A 19,548-nucleotide genomic window follows, 5' to 3' on the forward strand; every position below is an offset into this window, starting at 1 on the left:
AATTCTATAAAAGGAGACAAATTTTACTCTGAACTACAATTGATTTTAAGAACAAAAATACTGCTCATAAAATAAATTTTAAAAATCTAAAACCTCTTTTGACTTCGTAATTAGAAATCCGAAAAAAAAAATGTACGATTCACAGTTATGTATTCTTTTTATTTCGATAACCTGGTACAGATATACTTTGAACGTGCAACTTGATAACTTCTGACAACAGATTTTCTTTCGAAAATTCGCGGAAGTTATGCTATCCTACGAATAGGAATACGACTTAAAATTTAATATTTTCTTTAACTTATCTTTATTTTATTTTGTCTGAAATCAATAATTTTATTCTGGTTAGTTTGAGTAGTAAAGTTTGACATCCTTCTACGTCTTTGTATTTCAGATGTGATATGGGCTATGAATCCAATGTGAATGTTTTAAGAGTGATATATTTTCATGTTCTAGGTTAAGGTAATTTAGGTTAGAATAATGTAGGTTAGGATAGGTGTAGGTTAAGGATACTGTATGTGCTAATATTTTGATTCTGTGTTCCTGTATGTTGGTAACGTAAAATTTTAGGGAGAAAAGACACAGAAAGTGACAATGTTTTCCGTGCAGAGAGGGCAGGTGACCAAATGTGTATAAATCCTGTCGCCGGAGTTACGACTTGTTTTCAGAGGCACAAAAGTAACAAAATAAGAAACATTTAATATGAAAAGTTCTAGCCCACTCACCACTGTATGAAACTTTAGTATAAATTAAACGGATTAAGTGTATTGATGTTAACTTGAAGTCGAGATACCAAGTATTATAATACTCTCAGATGTCAACATATCTCATTAGTTTTATCAGTAGTACTATTCATGAAAAATTATTCAGTAAGAAATGAAACATTATTTCTATGTTGTCAGAGTTTTCTTGTTTAACTGAAAAATCGAATATTGTAGAAACATTGAAAGAATTTTTTTTTTTTTAAATCTTCATATTGCTCAAGATGGAGCTGTAGCATGTGTGTAATCAAAACAAAGGGTTTTCTTTAATAAAATGTAGAAATTGTAATCTGAACGTTTTCTTTCGAGTAGAATTGGGAATTTAAAGAATGCAGTAATATCGAATAACATTTATAGTGAAATTTAGATATGTAGTTAAGGTGCAAAATGCATGAGCAGTATTAGAAGTATTTTAAACTTCCAGTGGAAGGTGAGATTTTACAAGTTTCGAGTAAAAGAGTTCTTGGTCTGATCGACATAAGAGACGACCGAATACTGTGATTTTTTTAATCTTCAGTCTTTTTTTTTCAGAATTCTCAGTTTGGATGTTTTTTTTTTTTCCGTTGCGCTAAAAGAGATTCTGTTTCGAACGTTATGATTTTTTTTTCTTCGATAGGATATTCAAACACAAACATCAGGTTTCCCGTAGTTCTCATTGTCAGCATAACTTAGAGGTTGACATCTTGTGTCGGTAATTTGTGGTTTGCAATCTTTTTCACGAGGGGTTGCGAATGACGGGCTGCAGGCCTGGATGTCGAGCTGTGAGTTGTGATTGAAGAGGCTCGGGAATTATTTTCTTGGGGCAAATTTAGTTTTTCCATTTTCCGGTGACAACTGGTTTTGGTGAATGGATCGGTGATTGTTGGTGGCATGCCTGCACCGGGCCCAGTAGGTTCGCGACCATCAGTCAGTGATACATTTACACAGTCCATGGTCCGAAGGAAAGTGAACATCATTTTTCACATACATATTTTCTTTTATATTTTTTTATATTTTTTATGAGAGAATTACATTCCTGTTCGACCGAAGTGGTGGAAATTAGATGGGACAAGAGCTGCAAAGATTCGAAGGGAGATTATAACATCCCAAGAACTGCAAATAAAGCAAGAAGATTTGCTCGTAGAAGAGAAGTACACCCCCAGAATATCAGTAGCACTCAGAAAAACAGCAAAAAAGGTTGTGTGGGAAAAAAGGAAGAGGCCTCCTGGATAAGGAAACATGGCGGTGGAATAAAGAAGGCAGCGGCGAAAAAGAAGAAGGAACGATACAAAAAATGGCCACCCACCAGCTTCGAACATTGATATGTCACCTAAGACGTACCTGGATGATAAAAATTGACACTATCAGAATCGACGACCTTCTGCCAACGTTCTGGAAGGCTATAGATTCCAAGATGGTACAACTTGGTGGGCCTTGAAGCAAAGAAGTTATCAAGTGCATTTTGCACCTCTACTAAGGGATTTGATCTGATGATTTTTAGGTGATTGTCCAAGGACTTGAACAGTGATAATAGGACGATGCAATGTCTGGAGAGCATAGCGGATGGAATAGTGTTTCCCATCCAAGGCGTAGAATGGTGTCCCATGTCATCCTAGCCACGTGGCGCTAGTGTTGTCCTGCAACAGGAAGACCCCTTTGCAATTCAGAAGTGCTAGCTCCAGAGTTTTGAATTTTTCTTGAACACGGCCCAACTGCTGACAGTACACAATTGCATTGATGCTCTGACCAGCTGGTTGCAGACCCCGATGGACGATGCCGCGTGCAGTGCACTAAACACACAGGAGGACTTTCTGGGCAGTGCTGGTTTCGGCTGTTTTGGGACCGGTTCATGGGATGCCAACAATGAAGATGGTGCCCTAGAACTTCGTACAGGACCTAGTTCTCATTACATGTCAATACTCTGTCCAGAAATGGATCCTTCCTCAGACGAGACAGCAAAGAAACACGGGTGTCTGCTTGCGTTGCCTCTGGCCCGGAGTCAAATCATGTGGGATTTATCGACCCACCTTGTAATGCTTCCCAAGTTCATAGAGGTGCTGCCGAAAGGTTTCTCCACTCACACTGAATTGTAGTTTCAGTTTCTCACATGTGTGACCACTGTTCGCCTCAATTGCTGCCTGAAGATCTTCATTTTGTACGTTTGTTGGTCTTCCGGCACGTGGTGCGTCTTCGAGTGTTTCGTCACCGTCCTTAAACTTGTTAAACAATCGCTGCACTGTCCGTGTACTCATGACTAAATCCCGAAATTAATGGCAAAATGCCAGAAGTGCCATTATTGTAATTTTCAGGGAAAGTGCAATTTCACAATTTAGAGGCAATTTGTTGCCATTGTCACAGGTTTTCTCTTTCACTACTCCCTTATTTACTCATGAATGACAGCATACCACAGATTTGAGTCGTTCTTATCTGGCCAAGCGAACTCGGTGTCTGATAATAACTGGTCTATTCCCGTTGGAATGTGACAAGTGGAGAGACGGGATACTAGTGCCTATTCAGTTCTTGGAATTTTGAAGGAGAGTTCGGTTCTTGGAATGAGAAACGAAGATGCTTACTTTCAAGAAGTAGCCAGGTTGGCAGTTATTGTGAATCTTAGGCATGCGTGATACAGAACTGGTATTTATGTGCGTTTCTTTATTTCAAGAGTACGAAAGTTGGTCTTTCTAGGCAACAGAAGTTGGAAAAATTTGTGAGTGAGTTCGGGCGCATTGTGTTTTCAACAGACTTTTCTGTACTATTTTGTAAGTTATGTGAAACTATGGTTTCCGCTGGAAAGCGTTATTTTGTAACACACCACATAAGCACTACAAAACACAATTCTGCAAGGACACGCAAATCAGCTGCTGAAAAGCTTCAAAATCTTCTTGGAACAGTCACGAATCCGGCTTCGCGTACTAACAGTTTTACGAATGATCTGTGTGAAGCTCTAATTAACGTGGACATTCCTTTATGAAGTTAGAAAATGTTTCTTTTAGAAACTTTCTCGAGAAATACACAAAACAAAAAGTCCCAAGTGAATCATCTTTGAGAAAGACTTACGTTGATATCGCGTACAGCAGAACTATTGACGATATCCGTAAAAGTGTTGCTGACAAAAATATATGGTTTTCAATTGATGAAACTTGTGATATTCTAGGACGTTCCAATGCCAACGTTGTAATTGGAACTTTGGGAGGGGAAGAAGGCACACAAACATTTTTGATTGCATCAGAAGTTCTGGTAAAAGTAAATGTCACGGCAATTGCACAGGTTTTTACAAAATCGCTGAATATTCTGTGGCCAGAATGTGAAAAATACGATAAGGTCCTTCTTTTTGTCACAGACGGAGATGCATATTGAAAAGTGCAGCAAAAGTCTTTAAGGTTCTATTGCCACGTATGCTGCATGTCAACTGTCTGGCACACGCGCTACATAGAATTGCAGAGGAAGTTCGTTCTCATTTTCCTGACGTTGACCTTCTTGTGTCAAATGTGAAAGAGGTATTTTTGAAAGCTCCCTCACGAACAAGTGCGTTTCGCGAATTAGCTCCTGAACTTCCGCTTCCACCACAGTCTGTCTTAGCGAGATCTGATACATGGATTACAGCTGTTCTCTATTATGCTAACAACTTTGAACCCATCAAAAGTATCATTGATACTTTTGATGAGGATGATGCGTCTTCAATTAAGGTTGTTCAAAGTCTGCTTACGAAGAATTCCTTCAAAAAGGACTTAGTCTTCATTGCAACACATTTTGCAAAGTTACCAGATGCTATTGCCAAGCTTGAAAAAAAAAAGAACAGACTCTTGCTAGTTCTCTGAAAATATTCAATGATCTGAGTGTTATACCTGGTGACAAGGGCGAGTATATTCGGCGTAAGTGTGATCGTGTTGTAAGTGCTAATCCAGATTTGGGAAAATTGAAGGACGTCGCTAGTGTTATGAAAGGTGATGCTGATACAACTGTTGACAGTGACATGGATCCTTCACAAATTACATGTTTCAAGTATGCTCCAGTAACATCTGTAGATGTGGAAAGAAATATGAAAAACCTTTCGTAAGTGAAAATAAACTGCTAGTGTAGTGTAAAATGACTTCACTTTAGTATTTTTTGTGCTTTAAATATTTGTGCTAATGTAACCGCGTGTGAATAAAATGTGATAATATTTTAGTTATTGTTTCATTGTTACTACTGAAGAATGGCGAATGAATTTTTAGACGTCGTCTCTTCACGGGTTGTGCAAGTTTCCAGAATTTTAAGTGGTAAGTACAAAGTGCAAAATGAAACATCTTATTCGATTAGTAAACGAATTATAGCTTTGTACATACATACATACATATATATATATATATATATATATATATATATATATATATATATATATATATATATATATATATATATATATATATATATATATATATATATATATATATATATATATATATATATATATAAAGCTATAATTCGTATCTATTTTTCCCCCCAAAGTTCGTGATTGCTTGTTCATTTTATTTTCCCATTTTTGGGTGTTTATTTTGCAATTTTGCCAGCAATTTTCGGGCTTTCCTTTCGCCATTAATTCCGGGCTTTAGTCATGACATCCTCACCAAAGGCCTGGCATATGTTCCGCCCCGCTACAGCGGAGTTTGACCTCAGTTGAACTCGTACAGTATACACGCCCTTATGACGTTGTGTGAAAGCGGATGAGATGTTTTTTAAAAAGAAGAACTGGATTGAGGTGTAGTTTTTCTAAACTCTATTAAACTCGTACTCGTATCAAATATTTTCCCTTTCTCACCCTCCACAAAGGAACAATGCTATCAACAAGTAGAGTTGTTAATGGCAACAGAGTTGAAAATGATTTCGAAATTTAAATAAGCATTTGTAATTTAGCGTGCTTTGGGAAAAGGACTGAAATGCATTTGGCATATTGGTTCTGTTTACAAAACCGATAGTATCATAGTTCGGTTTGTTCCAAGAAGTGTATCGAAATACATTTTCACGTCATAATTGTGAACATCGTTAGCTCATGATAGTTACCAATAGCAAACGATGTTGAGGAGCTTGAAATTATAACTCGAGGGAACCAGTAGCGTGGAATGTAGTTGTTTTATATTGTTTTGGTAATATTTTACCTTCTGAAGAACCAATTTCTCTCTCCTTTGTAATTTCACTTCCACTTTAAAATTAGTTTCGGTTGCAGAGTTGGAACCGAATTTACCATAAAATCAATTTCGGTTCCGCGTCCTAAACGATGTTGTGGTTTTATGCTGGATCGTTTCAACTTTCAGTTACTGTATGCCCATCTCTAAATTTCAATATGGCCGCGTTTCTTACACTTTCAAATTGTTACTATTATTCTCTATGTTTTAAACTTTATTTTCTTGAATGTTTATCAACAATAAGAGATTTTATTAGAATTGAAGGAGAAACTGAAAATAGATCAACGGATCATCCAAGTGAACTAGGTTCTAAATACCTGTTCTTTGCACAAGGAGAATAAGTTTATGGGAAATATTTGAATATTCATCCCCTTAGGATGCTTATTTCAATGAAAGTGTAATTATAAAAAATACAGAAGATACTCTATTTTTACCATAAATTTTGAAGCACTCTACCCTCACAGAATACACCTTTAATCAAAGTGTTATGATTAGAAACCTAGCTTCAGGTAGGTACTAACAATCTTCCAAAAGTCATTTCAAACGGGCCAGCCGCTTTTCCAACCCCGAAAACTGAATTTGACACTAATTTATCATTTTCGCATTTTATTTTTACCTTCTTTTTCCTCTCTCCGTGATAAGCTTGAACTTAGACTTAAAAGTCTTTGGGAAGATCACAATTCAATTAAACGACCCCAAAAATTATGGATTGCACACTAACATCGGTCATTTTGGTTTAGTTTTACACGTTACCCTCTCCAACTCTCACCCCTTAAGATGTGTTATTCCCACATTATCTTTTTCAGATTGTAAGTAATATGTCTTTCAAGTTTGGTTGAAATTCCTCCAAACGTTCCGAGTTATGGTGGAATATACATTCATACATATACATCCAAATATACATCGTTTGGCGTTGCCTCTACAAATTCCTAACCCCGCTGAGATGCCCGTTGTTTCCTAAACTTGGACTTAATTGTCATCGGAATCGTCACCGAACAATTTAGCGACCTCGAAAACTATGGATTCGATACTAATCTCTGTCATTTGAGACATTTTATTTTTCAGTCACCCCCCCCCCCTTGCCGATGGGGATTGAACTTAGATTTCAACGCTATCGGGATTGTGGTGTTAAATCATGTTTAGCTCTCATTAGTTGAAGCTTACATAGAAAGTGCTAAAGCAAATGGTCAAACAAATCCCAGCATGAATTGCTTGATTGTTGTCAAACAGAAGAACTCAATTCTCGATCAGTAGCGAACACCTATTCCATTTAGTTAGTTATAACAGTTTTGATATGAAAACTAGTTTTGTCTTTGTCTCAAACTAGTTCCTTATCATTGAAGGTGGAAACACTTTTTAAAATTAACAGATGTAGAAGGAAAATCAAGAAATAAAGGTAAAAGAGCTAGTTGCATTGGAATTGAAAACTGATATATTGAGATTGAATTCTATAAAAAGGATTACCATCATTCTTTTGCATTTGTGTTTGCTCTATTTTTCACTAAGATTATTATTTAAAGGAAAAAACAGACGCAAGTGAGTGGCAATGCGTCCCTTTTGTTGTTCATAATGGTGTAGCATACTTAAAATTGTGGCTTTTAAGGTTTGTTCTTTCTGAAAAAAGAAGGAAACGGTAAATTATGCCTTTGCACAGGGCAGCCCTGATCTCAGCGACACCAAAAAACTGTTAATTCACGTGTTTGTTAGCAGACATACACGTGTTATACATGCCTGTTAAATGATCTTCGAATTTTCCACATCACTACTCACAAAGGGCCCCTATCAGACTTCATCTCCCTGGTCCTTACTGTTCTTAAATGCCTATGATGATTATGATATCGCAAATTAGTTTTGAGAAAGCAAGGGACATTTAACTAGACTTGAAAAAGAAATTATTAAAATTCCAGTTCATTTCCAAGAAAAATAGCTCTCCATAAACAGTAAACCAATTAGTAAAGGATAACGATGGTGGATGGCATAAGCACTGCTCGATGCAGTGACGTTTTAGAAGGGAACAAAGGTATAAAAAGTACAAGAGTTTTAAAATATGGAGCTTTGGAAACGGCAGCCGTCCACTTTGGAATTTCGAAATAAAACGTATATAAATCGTTTGTACTACGTTTTTATCGGAACGTACCGCAAAAATGTTTGTTTGTACCGCTTCCGGTACAAAGAAGTTAGAACTTTAAAGTGGGGGAAAGAGCTGTGGAAAAGTGAGCCCTCTCGTGTGTGAACTTACCAGGAACACATACGAAAATTATAAATATTTGCATCATTTGGAAGTAGAAGAGGTAAGGATAAAGGGAAGGATTTTTATTTTAGAGACGAGTAGTCCTTTTATAAACAACAAACATGACATAAATGCTTACATTACAATCCGTGTGTAACGAGTAACTAATGTCTCTATTTAAAAAAAAAGCCGTGTGTCCATCTTAAACATAAATTAAACATAACTTTCTTACAAGGCTGTCTATAATCTTTATTATAAATTAACTAGAAATGTTACAGTTTCGGAAGTATATCACTTCCTTCTTCAGACTACTATTCCAACTGAAATCATAACTAATATAAATAAGTATTTATGATTTGAGTTGTAGTAGTAGTCTGAAGAAGGAAGTGACATACTTCCGAAACTGTAACATTTCTAGTTAATTTATAATAAAGACTAGCAGCGTTCACCCCGCTTCGCTGCGGTCACCCCGGAACGCAATAAACGTTGTTACTTAGATAATTTTTACTTTTTCGCTTTCAAGTGATATGATAAAAACCATAGAAGATTGCATTAAATGTTAACATTATATCGCCTGTCATTTATGTTAACCCGCCCCGCTTCGCTGCGGTCACCCCGGAACGCAATAAACTTTGTTACTTAGATAATTTTTACTTTTTCGCTTTCAAGTGATTGCAGTAAATGTTAACATTATAGCGCCTGTCATTTATGTTAACCCGCCGAGTGACACGGTCATGCGGGTTGCATATAAATACGTTTATTTTTACCTATGATGAACTAACAAAGGATTTGTGGACACCTGAATGGTCAATTATCTCAAGACACTGGTAATTAAAAATTAAAGTGATATGATAAAAACCATCTAGGGTCCAAATCCTAATAACCCCCCAAAAATGAAAGAAATCGGTTCAGCCGTATTAGCGTGATGAGCGGACAAAGGATTTTGTGCGTTCTCTTTTATATATATAGATTATAGACAGCCTTGTAAGAAAGTTGTATTTAGTTGGTGTGAAAAAAAAAGATTATACATTATGTTTGTATGAATTATGTTTTATGTACATTTATATTACATTTCACGTGAATATGGGTTTTAAACTACTTTCTGAAGGTATGATTTTTTTTAGCTTTGCTAAACTCCGTTTTAAACTTTGCTCAATGGTAAATACTCAACCAAACTGTTGACTTATTGAAAACTTTTAAATGTAAATTTGTTTCTTTTATTTGTTGTGTATAAGTCTTTCACTGTATATTTGAAATATTGTTTACATTTTAAGTAGGATTCCCTATTTAAATATTTTAAATGGTCGATGTAAAAACAGATAGAATTTTTAAAATGTAAATAAAGTTTGGTTTCTCTCGAATTTTTATGTAATTATTATTGGAATATACATATTCTTCAAATTTGAAGAAATTAGTCAATAGTGTCATTGACATTAGTATTGACAATCCTATTGACATTACTTTTCGATTTTCCCGAATTTGAAACTTTTAAAGATGAAATTTCGTACGGTACAATCCGGTACAAATGCAGTCTTAACGATCTCGTAGAGAGCTACTATTTCAGTAACGCGTGTTTACGGTCACATAGAATACATTTAGCGGGTGTGCGTATCGTAACACGAAATTACCTTATTATTCGACATCCTATATATATGTATTTACGTTTGTATGGGCGTCCTCGTTAGCATCCCAGTACGGGCCTGCTTCATGCATATAATGATAATAGTACTATAAGTACCAATGATTTATGGATCTCTGAGGTTTCATTAATTAATATAAAAGTGTCAAGGGGTTAATATTGTAATATTCTACACGTGGTTTGTATTTATAAACAGCAACACGTGCTTTTCTTGGTAAACAACACCACGCACTCTTCTACTATGACTATACAGGAGCCAGCAAGAGAAGGTCTCTGACAGCTCGCAGTGACGTTGAAACCACTCACATATCAAGGGATTTTTCGATGCTTCTATAGTGGCAATTTAATTAATAGTTTAAGACTGTGACCGTGGTTGCTAATACTAGTATAAAAGTAGAGGCTGCATTGTCCCCCCGCATGTGATAAGAAACGTCAGAGACCATCTCTTGTTGGTCCTGCTATAGTAGATGACAGAATCGTCGTCATCATCAGGTCAGGTGAAAGAAGAGGAACACTAGCACCACCGATATGTAGGAGAAGGTATGAAACTCCATGTAAGGTCTCTATCAACATCAATTTCGGCTAGTCACTCCTGTTCTCTTAGCTTGAGTGGAGCTTTGTTTTAAACAGAACCCTTCTCTTGGCTTGCCTGGAGCTCTCAGAGATCCTAAACCGCAATCACCTAGCTTGCCTGGAGCTTTGCGAGATAGCAACCTCTCTTTGCTTGTCTGGCGCACTGATAAATGCAAAACCTCTTCCACTTACCTTGTTTGGACCTCTGTGGAAATTCTTTCCTTGGCTGCTTGGGTCTTGGGACACCTATTTAGAGCCGTAGCAAGAGATTTCGGCGCCTGGGGTGAAGTAGAATTCGACGCCCCTCTACACTCACCTTACTAAGTTTTTTTTGACATATAATAGAAGCAAGTTTTGTTGTTATGCTACGCTGAATTTTTATCAAGCTTCTTGGACAGACCATTGCAACAACCAAAAGCGACCATTATGCATTCTTTTACAAATTAAAGCTGTTTCAAGATGCTTATTTTGAACTTTCTGTTTAACTTGACAAAATTACCTTTGGTTATATACAAATCCATTTGGAGAACAGTTATGGAAAGAGCATGGAGAAAACTCTCCTATGTCTGGGAAACCGTGTTAGACATGGGGTTGGTGGGCACGGGTGGTGGTGTTGGAAGTATCCGGATTCCCTGAGCATAGTAATAATGTCAAAAATCGAGCTCAGGCCCGGAGGCCCCAGAAATGGAGTCTAGGGTTTCTTTTATTCAACTATTGAACTTGGAGTTCTTGGACGAGGGTGGTGGCGTTGGAAAGATCTTGGTCTCTTTATCACATCGGTAATGTCAGAAATGGTATCTGGGACTTGAGGCCCCAGAAATGGGGTCCGAAGCTTTTTCCTTGGGTCCCTTCGATTCACCTATTAAACATGAAGTTGTTGGACGAAGTTAGCGGCATTGGAATTGCCTTGGTCTCTTGAGCATAGTGGTGATATGAGAAATCTAATCCGGTCCCCAAATCCATAAATATAGGGTCTTGAAATTTTGGGCTCACGTTCCTTCTATTCGACTGTGGAATTCTTGGACGCGGGTAGTGCCGATGGAAAAGTCTACATCCCATTAGCACATCAGTGATGTAAGAAATGGAAACCGAGGCCCAGAAATAAGGTCCTCCCGAAATTTTGGATTCGAGTCAATTCTATTCACCTATTCAACATAGAGTTGTTGGGCGAAAGTAGTAGCAGCGTTGGAAAGGTCTTAGTCCCTTAGACACAGCTGTGATGTCAGAAATTGGGCCCTGGCCTCGAAGCCTCAGAAATGGGATCTCGAAGTTTTGGGCTCGGGCCCTTTCTATTTCTCTTTTAAATATGGAGTTGTTGGACGCGGGTAGTGCATTAGAAAGATCCTAGTCGTTTGAGAACATGGTAATGTCAGAAATTGGGCTCTGGTCTCAAAGCTCCAGAAACGGGATCCCGAAATTTGGATTCGGACCTAATCTATTTGGCTATTAAACGTGGAGTTGTTGGACGTGGGTGGTGACATAGGGAAGGCCCGATAGTCTGGGCATAGTGGGATGTCAGAAATCGGGCCCTGGCCTTGAAGCTCCAGAAATGAGGTCCCGAAGTTTTAGGATCCGGTCCCGTCTATTTCCCTTTCAAACATGGAGTTGTTGGACGCGGGTGGTGTAATTGAAAAGGTCCTAGACGTCTGAGCATAGGGTAACATTAGAAATCGGGCCTTGGTCTCAAAGCTTCAAAAAGGGGGTCCCGAAGTTTTGAATTTGGGTCCATTCTATTTGCCTATTAATTGTGGAGTTGTTGGACGAAGGTTGGAGTTGTAGGACGAAGGATTCCAGACAGTCGCTGAATCCGGACATCCTAAGCTTACGATAATGCTGTTCTTCGCATGTGTAATGTGGAGACTTGTTGTGATGCCTATTTGAAGCACTGTACCTTACTACAGTTCAGTGCTGAGTAGGAAGTACAAAGAGTGTTATACGTAGTTTCGACGTTTTTTTTGACTTGGTGTAACTTTTTAATGGAATATGTTCAGGTTTTACACAGAAGTGGTTGTCAGCAAATGGTTAAGTAAAACGTATATCGAAGCGAAGACCCTACTTTGCTAGTTGCATATTGGAAGAATTCTATTACTTTGCGGGTGCCTGTTCAACGCGTGCACAAGTTTACAGTGCTCAAAACGGGAGAATCCGGACGTTTAGGGAAGGTTGAATTCCGACACGTTTATTACGTTAAGCCGAATCTTGACAATGTGATCAACGAACTAAGAGGATTTAGAACACTCTCTCGTTTCTCGCTTTTCACGTTTATGAGTGTAAAATAGTACGCGAGGTCTATTGCTTATATCTAGTGTCTATTCATTTTTGCCATAAATGGACTCCGAGGAATCATCAGAAAAAGCTATAAAATTATCTTAGGATCTACAAACACAACTAAATTACAAATGCTAATCATAAGGTGCTCAAAAATTCTATACTACTGAATGGCTACATCATCTGGTATATTCTAATTTGATCCGCAACAAGTTCGGGAACATGAATTTCTTTTGTCGAATGAACATGATCCGCCAGTAGCTGGAACAATTCCTCTTTTGTGTCAACAGACTCATCCCCAAACACGTCTCAATAGCCTTCAGAGTCCTCAATTAAACAGTTCATAGATTTTCCTGTTGTTGCTTCTTCCAAACCCACATCCCAAAGGTGCGGCGTTGCTAAGAGATTAAGTATCACCAAGTACAGTTTGTTTCAAACTATCTCCTCAAACACAATCGAAGGTATGGACGAAAACAACTGTGGATTTTGTGGGAAGAATTATTATGCACCATCATCAACCAAATACGGTTCCTGGGTGTCCTGTACTGTGTGTAAAGCCTGGTTTCATGAAAGATGTGTTGGTGGTGGTAAGAAACCGTATTTTATCTGTGGACCATGTGTCTGAATTATGACTAGTGCTTCACGAAACTGGCAGACGTCATTAACGCAAAAAAGAGAAAAATAAATAAATGCTAGTCTCAGTGCACACATATTATACATATTACTAATAATTTAGTTGTTACTAAGCGTTCACCTCTGGTGCTTGGGGTCCCGGGTTCGATCCCAGCCCCCGCCAAGAGAACTTTGTGGTGGACAAACACCGTGTGCGTGGGTTTTCCCGTTTCCTCCCACTTTGTTCATTCCACCATTTCATTCATTATTCATCATCACCGTCTACTTTAGCCTAACCGGACGTAAAACTCAAAGATTTCATTTCATTTTTAGTTGTTACTAGCAAAAACTTGTAGTACAATGTAGTTCTAATGGAAACAAATGTGATTACTATGTTTAATGATTAAACACTATAGTGGTAGTTACACACTACTGTGCATTTAGCTTACAGTTTCAACAGTAATTCGTATAGAAATTGCTATGTTAGTAATTTGTATGTGTTTATAATGTATTTGTATTTATATTCTGTACTTATCATGTTAGAATGTTAGCGTAGCTAGATAGTAAGCAAAAATATACAAATCATGTATATATATATCCCTTCAAAGTTCAGTGTCCGGGATCGCCTACCTACTGTCCGGATTCACTCTTCCAAATTTCCAAATCAAAGATTTTGTCAACTTTCAGAATTTTTTTTTCTTAACAAGCCATTCCAGGAAAACTATTTCAGTTGTGCACGCATACCAACATATCACTAAATAATATGACGAAGTATTGGATATTTTCGTTTAGCGGGGCAATAGTAAAAGAAAGCATCATCAGAACTGTCCGGATTCACCCAAACTTACCCTATATATATATATATATATATATATATATATATATATATATATATATATATATATATATATATATATATATATATATATATATATAAAAAACAACGAAACATATTGTGTATCCACCACGTGTCTATTTGCAGCACACATTAATCGAAAATAACCTAGTTAATAAAATGAATATCGTTGTAGACAACTACAATAAAATATAGGCTCTTTAAGAATTATGGTCGTAAAATTCTGATTAGATGAGTGCCGAGATACTCCTCCGCAAAACTTCCATCTAACACCATACTAGTCTGATACGTCCGAGTTATTCTGAATTTTAGAATATTTCTTACAACTTCAAACCAATTATAGTATCCAATAAACTACTATCTTCAAGCCACAACACATACCATGTCGTTAAAAAAAAACATAGTAATTCGATGACGAAGTCGATCAAGAAATGAAATTATATCTAAATATATTTGAAACACTGTAATTGAACCTTAAAAACAAAATATAGAGGCTGATTTACTTATACTGAGCCGACTTTCAATATGCCACTTACCTAGGAAATGCCGTGTATCCAGCACTTGTTGTATTCCATCTGAAGGCCATCTCTATTGACTATTGCTCGACATCGGAGTTTCCATTCTAGGAGAGGGGGCGCGATGGCTCAGTGGTAGAGTGTTCACCTCCAGTGTTTGGGGTCCCTTGTTCGATCCCAGCTCGCGCCGTGTGGATTTTGTGGTGGACAAACATCGGCTCGTGGGTTTTCTCGGGATTCTCCCGTTTCCTCTCACTTTCTTCATTCCACCATTTCACTCATCTCTCATCATCACTGTCTCCTTTAGCCTAACCGTCATAACCGTGGGACGTAAAACTTAAAGATTTCATTTCATTTTTCCATTCCAGGAGACTGCATTACAGATTGACCATCCCACTCCTCCATACAGGCTTTCCACAGGCAAGACACGGTGCTGACTCGATGACGGGACAGACACCGCCTGAGAAGTCCGAAAACACAATAGTCCTTTGGGCTGATATCTAGACTGTTCACAGAGATGTCAGAAAAGGGAATACTGAAATTTCAGTTTCCTGTTTCATGTGACGATAGAATTCCAGCAATATTTGCGCCATGTGGCTGGCGTTGTGCAGTGTTAGCGAAAATATTGGGCTCTTATTCACCCTTCAAATTTATTGATTGATCGGTTTTGATCGGTTGATTTCCATTTAAGTCCTCTTTCAGCGGTGATGCTATTAGCATAGTACTTATAATTTAAAGTAGGATCCAAAACTGTGTAGTGAGATCGATGTTCTCATCCGGGAATTGTGCTTCCTCGTGGCTATATTGTTATCTAACGTGCGATAGACGGGTTCGATTCCCCTAAAGAAGCTCGCGTGGTTCGGATTCCACGTCAAGCTCTAGATCCACATCTCTTACAGCCTCGGTGTTGAAACGAACGCTGTATTCAATTCCAACCAACCAACAGCCGTGCACTGAGCCCAAGATCTTGTTTACCGAAGTCATATGCATTAGCATTTTTTACTTTATTGAAGCGAGCGTGAGCGAAGTTTCTACCATTCTACTCGATCGATATTTGTGTGTCCGTCTATTAGTCTGTTCGTCTGTTTGTTCTAGTAACTCTCGTACAATCATAACTCTCGTAACTAACACCCTGATTTTTCAAATTCCCTGCTATTTCCTGGTTTGTTGCAACCTTGATTACGTGGGAAGAAAATGTATTCACAACGGAAATCTAGAAAAAGCAGGCCTAAGACATGGAGGAACATCTGAGTGAATAAACTGGATCTGAAACAAAAGAAAAAAGGAGCGACCGACCTAGAGTAAGCTCATTTAAAGCGGTGAATTGAAATAAAAAATGGGGAAAGCTGTCACCAAAGAATTTTAAGCCAAAGTTCATTTAATTTATTTACGTATTGAGTTTATTTTGGAAAGTCCTTCCCTTTAGATAGAAGTCAAGCTGTAAGAAATGATTGGTAAAGGAAAAATACAGTACTTCAATGCCACCTACGTGGAATTCGAACTCACAATAGGTAGATAGATCGTTCAAAAAAAAAAAAAAAACAATTTAAAGTCTTAGGCAGCTAGTAAATGTAAGCCAGAAATAGCATCTAGAATAGCAAATTACTGTTTGCCGTAGTTCATATAAAACAAGCGAACGTAAATTATTTCGGTAGCATTTTATTTCAGTATTATTCCAATAGAAATTTGTTTCAGCTTTATCTCTTGTTGGCATAGAAAAATATTTCATGTTAACATGTACAGTTTCCAAACACCTCTGTTAGCTTTATTAAACTTTGATGCGAAACCAGTCATACACATACATTATGGGAACTATATCTTTTTAAAATTTTATTTCATTTATTTATTTTCTTTTTATTTCCGACAAATTGACACTGACAGCTGCCGAAACACTTACCATTTCTACTTGAAATACCCTGTATAACTATGAGGCTTGTCAGGAAAGCGAAGATACGCAAAGATACGCGAAGCTAGAGACACATTTACACGTTAGTGACAAAATATATACCTAAGTTGCAAACATTGATACTAATCTTGATGCAGACGACGAGGATTGGAGATACTGCTTTGAGTCTCGTGCGAGAAGCACGCGTTAGAAATTGCAGCGACATAATCGAATCCCGCCAGTCGTGAAGCGCGCAGCGGAAAGCATCAAGATTTAGTAGGCACAAGGAAAGTGTCCGATCAGTCATACAGCCCCGACCTTGCACTGAGCGACTGCCATCTATAACTGTACTTAAAGAAACATCTTGATGGAAAGCACTTTGAAGACATCGATAAGGTAAGGAAAAAAGTTATAACGTAGTTCCAGTTGCAGGTACTAATTTCTTTCTTTCTTTGTTTCTTTCTTCTTTTTTTATGATTCTGCAATACAAAAGATTGTTCCGCGTTCGAACAGTTTGAATAGTGGTGACTTATGTGAAGAAATAACCATGTACTAGCGCATTTAGTGTAACTTTCTTTGTGCCAAATAGACCTACATTGCTTGTGTTCTCATTTTTCCTTTGCATCTTTATTTTCCTAACAAGCCTCGTCATGACACTTTCAAAACCTCAATGCATATCAGAAATTAAGAACAATTTTGAAATTAAGTTGAAACATCTTAAATATTAATAAAATTAAAACTATACATTGTCTAATGGAAAATACACGTTTTCTTATTACTTCAAAAATAATGTTTCAAGCATGACTATTTTAAATTTTAAAATTGCATTTTCACAGGAGTCGAAAATTTGTCGTGGAATAATTCACTGCAACAAAATTAGAGAGAAAAAATCGTCAAATTTGTAGCACACAAAGTATAGAATATTTGACAAATGTTAGGAGAGTAGTAATCAGTCTTGTATAAACAGACACGATGATAGATAAGGAACTTATTCTGAGAGTGGGAAATTTAACCACCAAATTGATTACAACTCATTAGCAAATACATTACCATCCTGCTGGTTGTGGTGGTATTTGTGGCATCATTATCATTTGTTGAAACATCGGAGCCATTTGAGCCATCTGAGCCACTTGCTGTTGCCATATCTCGATCATGATCATCCAGCGCGGTTGACCCAAATCAGCTTCAGTTCCATCTCGACGCGCATGGCGATAATAGCATGTATTTTTGTATGGGCAAGTTTTCTTAATTCTGAAATGTTTACATGGCTGTTTCTTCATTTTTGCTTTGAATGCTTGCAGTAGCTGTACTTTATCTTCAGGTGTTTCAACCCAATGTGTACTTGGGATGATGAATGCTGATTTTACGTGGCAGTGTGGGCAGCATTTCGCTATTCTTCGTGGAGGGTCTTTCCGCCATCGCCTTATGCAGGTAATGCAAAAACAATGGTTGCAATCCGTAAGAATACCGAATCGACGTTCTAGCTTGGTTGGCTTCCTCAGCACTACTTCTCTACATATTCCGCACACTTTGGACTTCTCGTTTCTCTCCATAATATAATTCGAAAATACCAATTTTTTCTTGTATTACATGAACGTTTGGAATTTTCTTATTAATTCAACTTTGTAAATTACAAGTTCCTTGTAACTAAGGAAACAATTGCTGACTACTTTTATTGTTATCAGAATTATTATCAGATATTAACGTTTGTAAAGAGTTGAGTTGATTATGAGTTTAATGTCCCGTTCAGCAGCGAGGCTATATGAAACCTGGACCTACTGATTAACGTGGAATTCGAACTACATGAGCTCCCGCCGGGAATTGAACCCGTGTCTCCCACGCAAAAGCGCGTACGCTAACCGCTTATTCACGAAGGAGCACAACGTTTGTAAAGAAATGCAATGAAATGAAATCTTTAAGTTTTACGTCCCATGGTTATATCGTCCAGGTTAAAGGAGACAGTGATGATGATAAATGAAGGAAATGGTGGAATAAAGAAAGTGGGAGGAAACGGGAGAACTCCGAGAAAATCGACGCACACATTTGTCCAGCTGGGATCGAATCAAGGGCCCAATGCATCAGAGGTGAATACTCTACCACAGAACCACAGGGGCCCCATGCTTGTAAAGAATACAGGTTCATTGTTAAAATTCGAATACTTTATTATTTGAATAACGAAAATACTGTTGAACAAAATTAAACCGTTAAGTATGACCTCATTGGGACACCTTTCTTCTTTGTCTTCATACCTGCTAAGTAGATGTTTCTTTCAGCTCCGCTTCCTTTCTCGATCAGCATCTCTGATCTTGTCCCAGGTGGTAAGACTAACACGTTCCGATTTTACGGGGACACCATGAAAATTGCGATTTTTGGAGAAGCTTTAGAAGAAGCAACATATTAAAATAGATCATAAATTATTATAATTAATCTATTACTAAGCCTACTGGCTCCTATTGAAAGGAACCGAACGGTAAGTTTCTTCTGAACTGGAATTTCGTAAGAGCTTTGAAAGTCTGCAGCTTGTGTGGAAGTAATAGCAGAATTTCTGGAAATGGAAATGGTAAAAAATACAGTATTTCCTTATTATCAATTTTTCCATGGAAGTCAGTGTTACCGAATGGTTTGCTAAACAACACTCAAAATGATAAAAAGGAAGACACAGCACTTGTAATCGAAACATCGTAATTGTTAATTTATATCGATAAATGTTTATAGTAGATGGAAACATCAAGTGGCGGCCAATGTTAGTGCTGCAGCGTTGCGCAACGACCAAAGTATTTCAAGGAAAAAAAAATATTATTAGCAGTAGTAGTAAAGAACAGGAAAGAAATATTTTCTAATACTCTTATATATACATTAAATATCATAACTTTTACTTCTATAACTGTAAAAATCTATAACTGTTAATTCGTTTTAAAAAGCGAAAAACAATCCGTCACAAGGTCTCTAATTTATATTGCGTTGCAGCGTGCATACAAAGACGAGATTTCTACAGTGCAGCAATTGGAACGAATGTTAAGTCTTCATCCCGGCGAAATTAAAATACCGCTAATTTTACAGTAATTATGTGA

The 19,548-nt window shown here is 37.4% G+C and overlaps 1 pseudogene; it reads right to left on the reverse strand.

Moving 5' to 3' along the window:
• Positions 1 to 17,523: 17,523 nt before the first annotated feature.
• Positions 17,524 to 18,030, reverse strand: LOC145667543 (E3 ubiquitin-protein ligase makorin-2 pseudogene; annotated as a pseudogene).
• Between the last annotated feature and the right edge of the window lie 1,518 nt (positions 18,031 to 19,548).

Source organism: Thermobia domestica, chromosome 13 (genome assembly GCF_964235325.1).
Source record: "Thermobia domestica chromosome 13, izTheDome1.hap1.1, whole genome shotgun sequence".
NCBI classification, from domain to species: Eukaryota; Metazoa; Arthropoda; class Insecta; order Zygentoma; family Lepismatidae; genus Thermobia; species Thermobia domestica.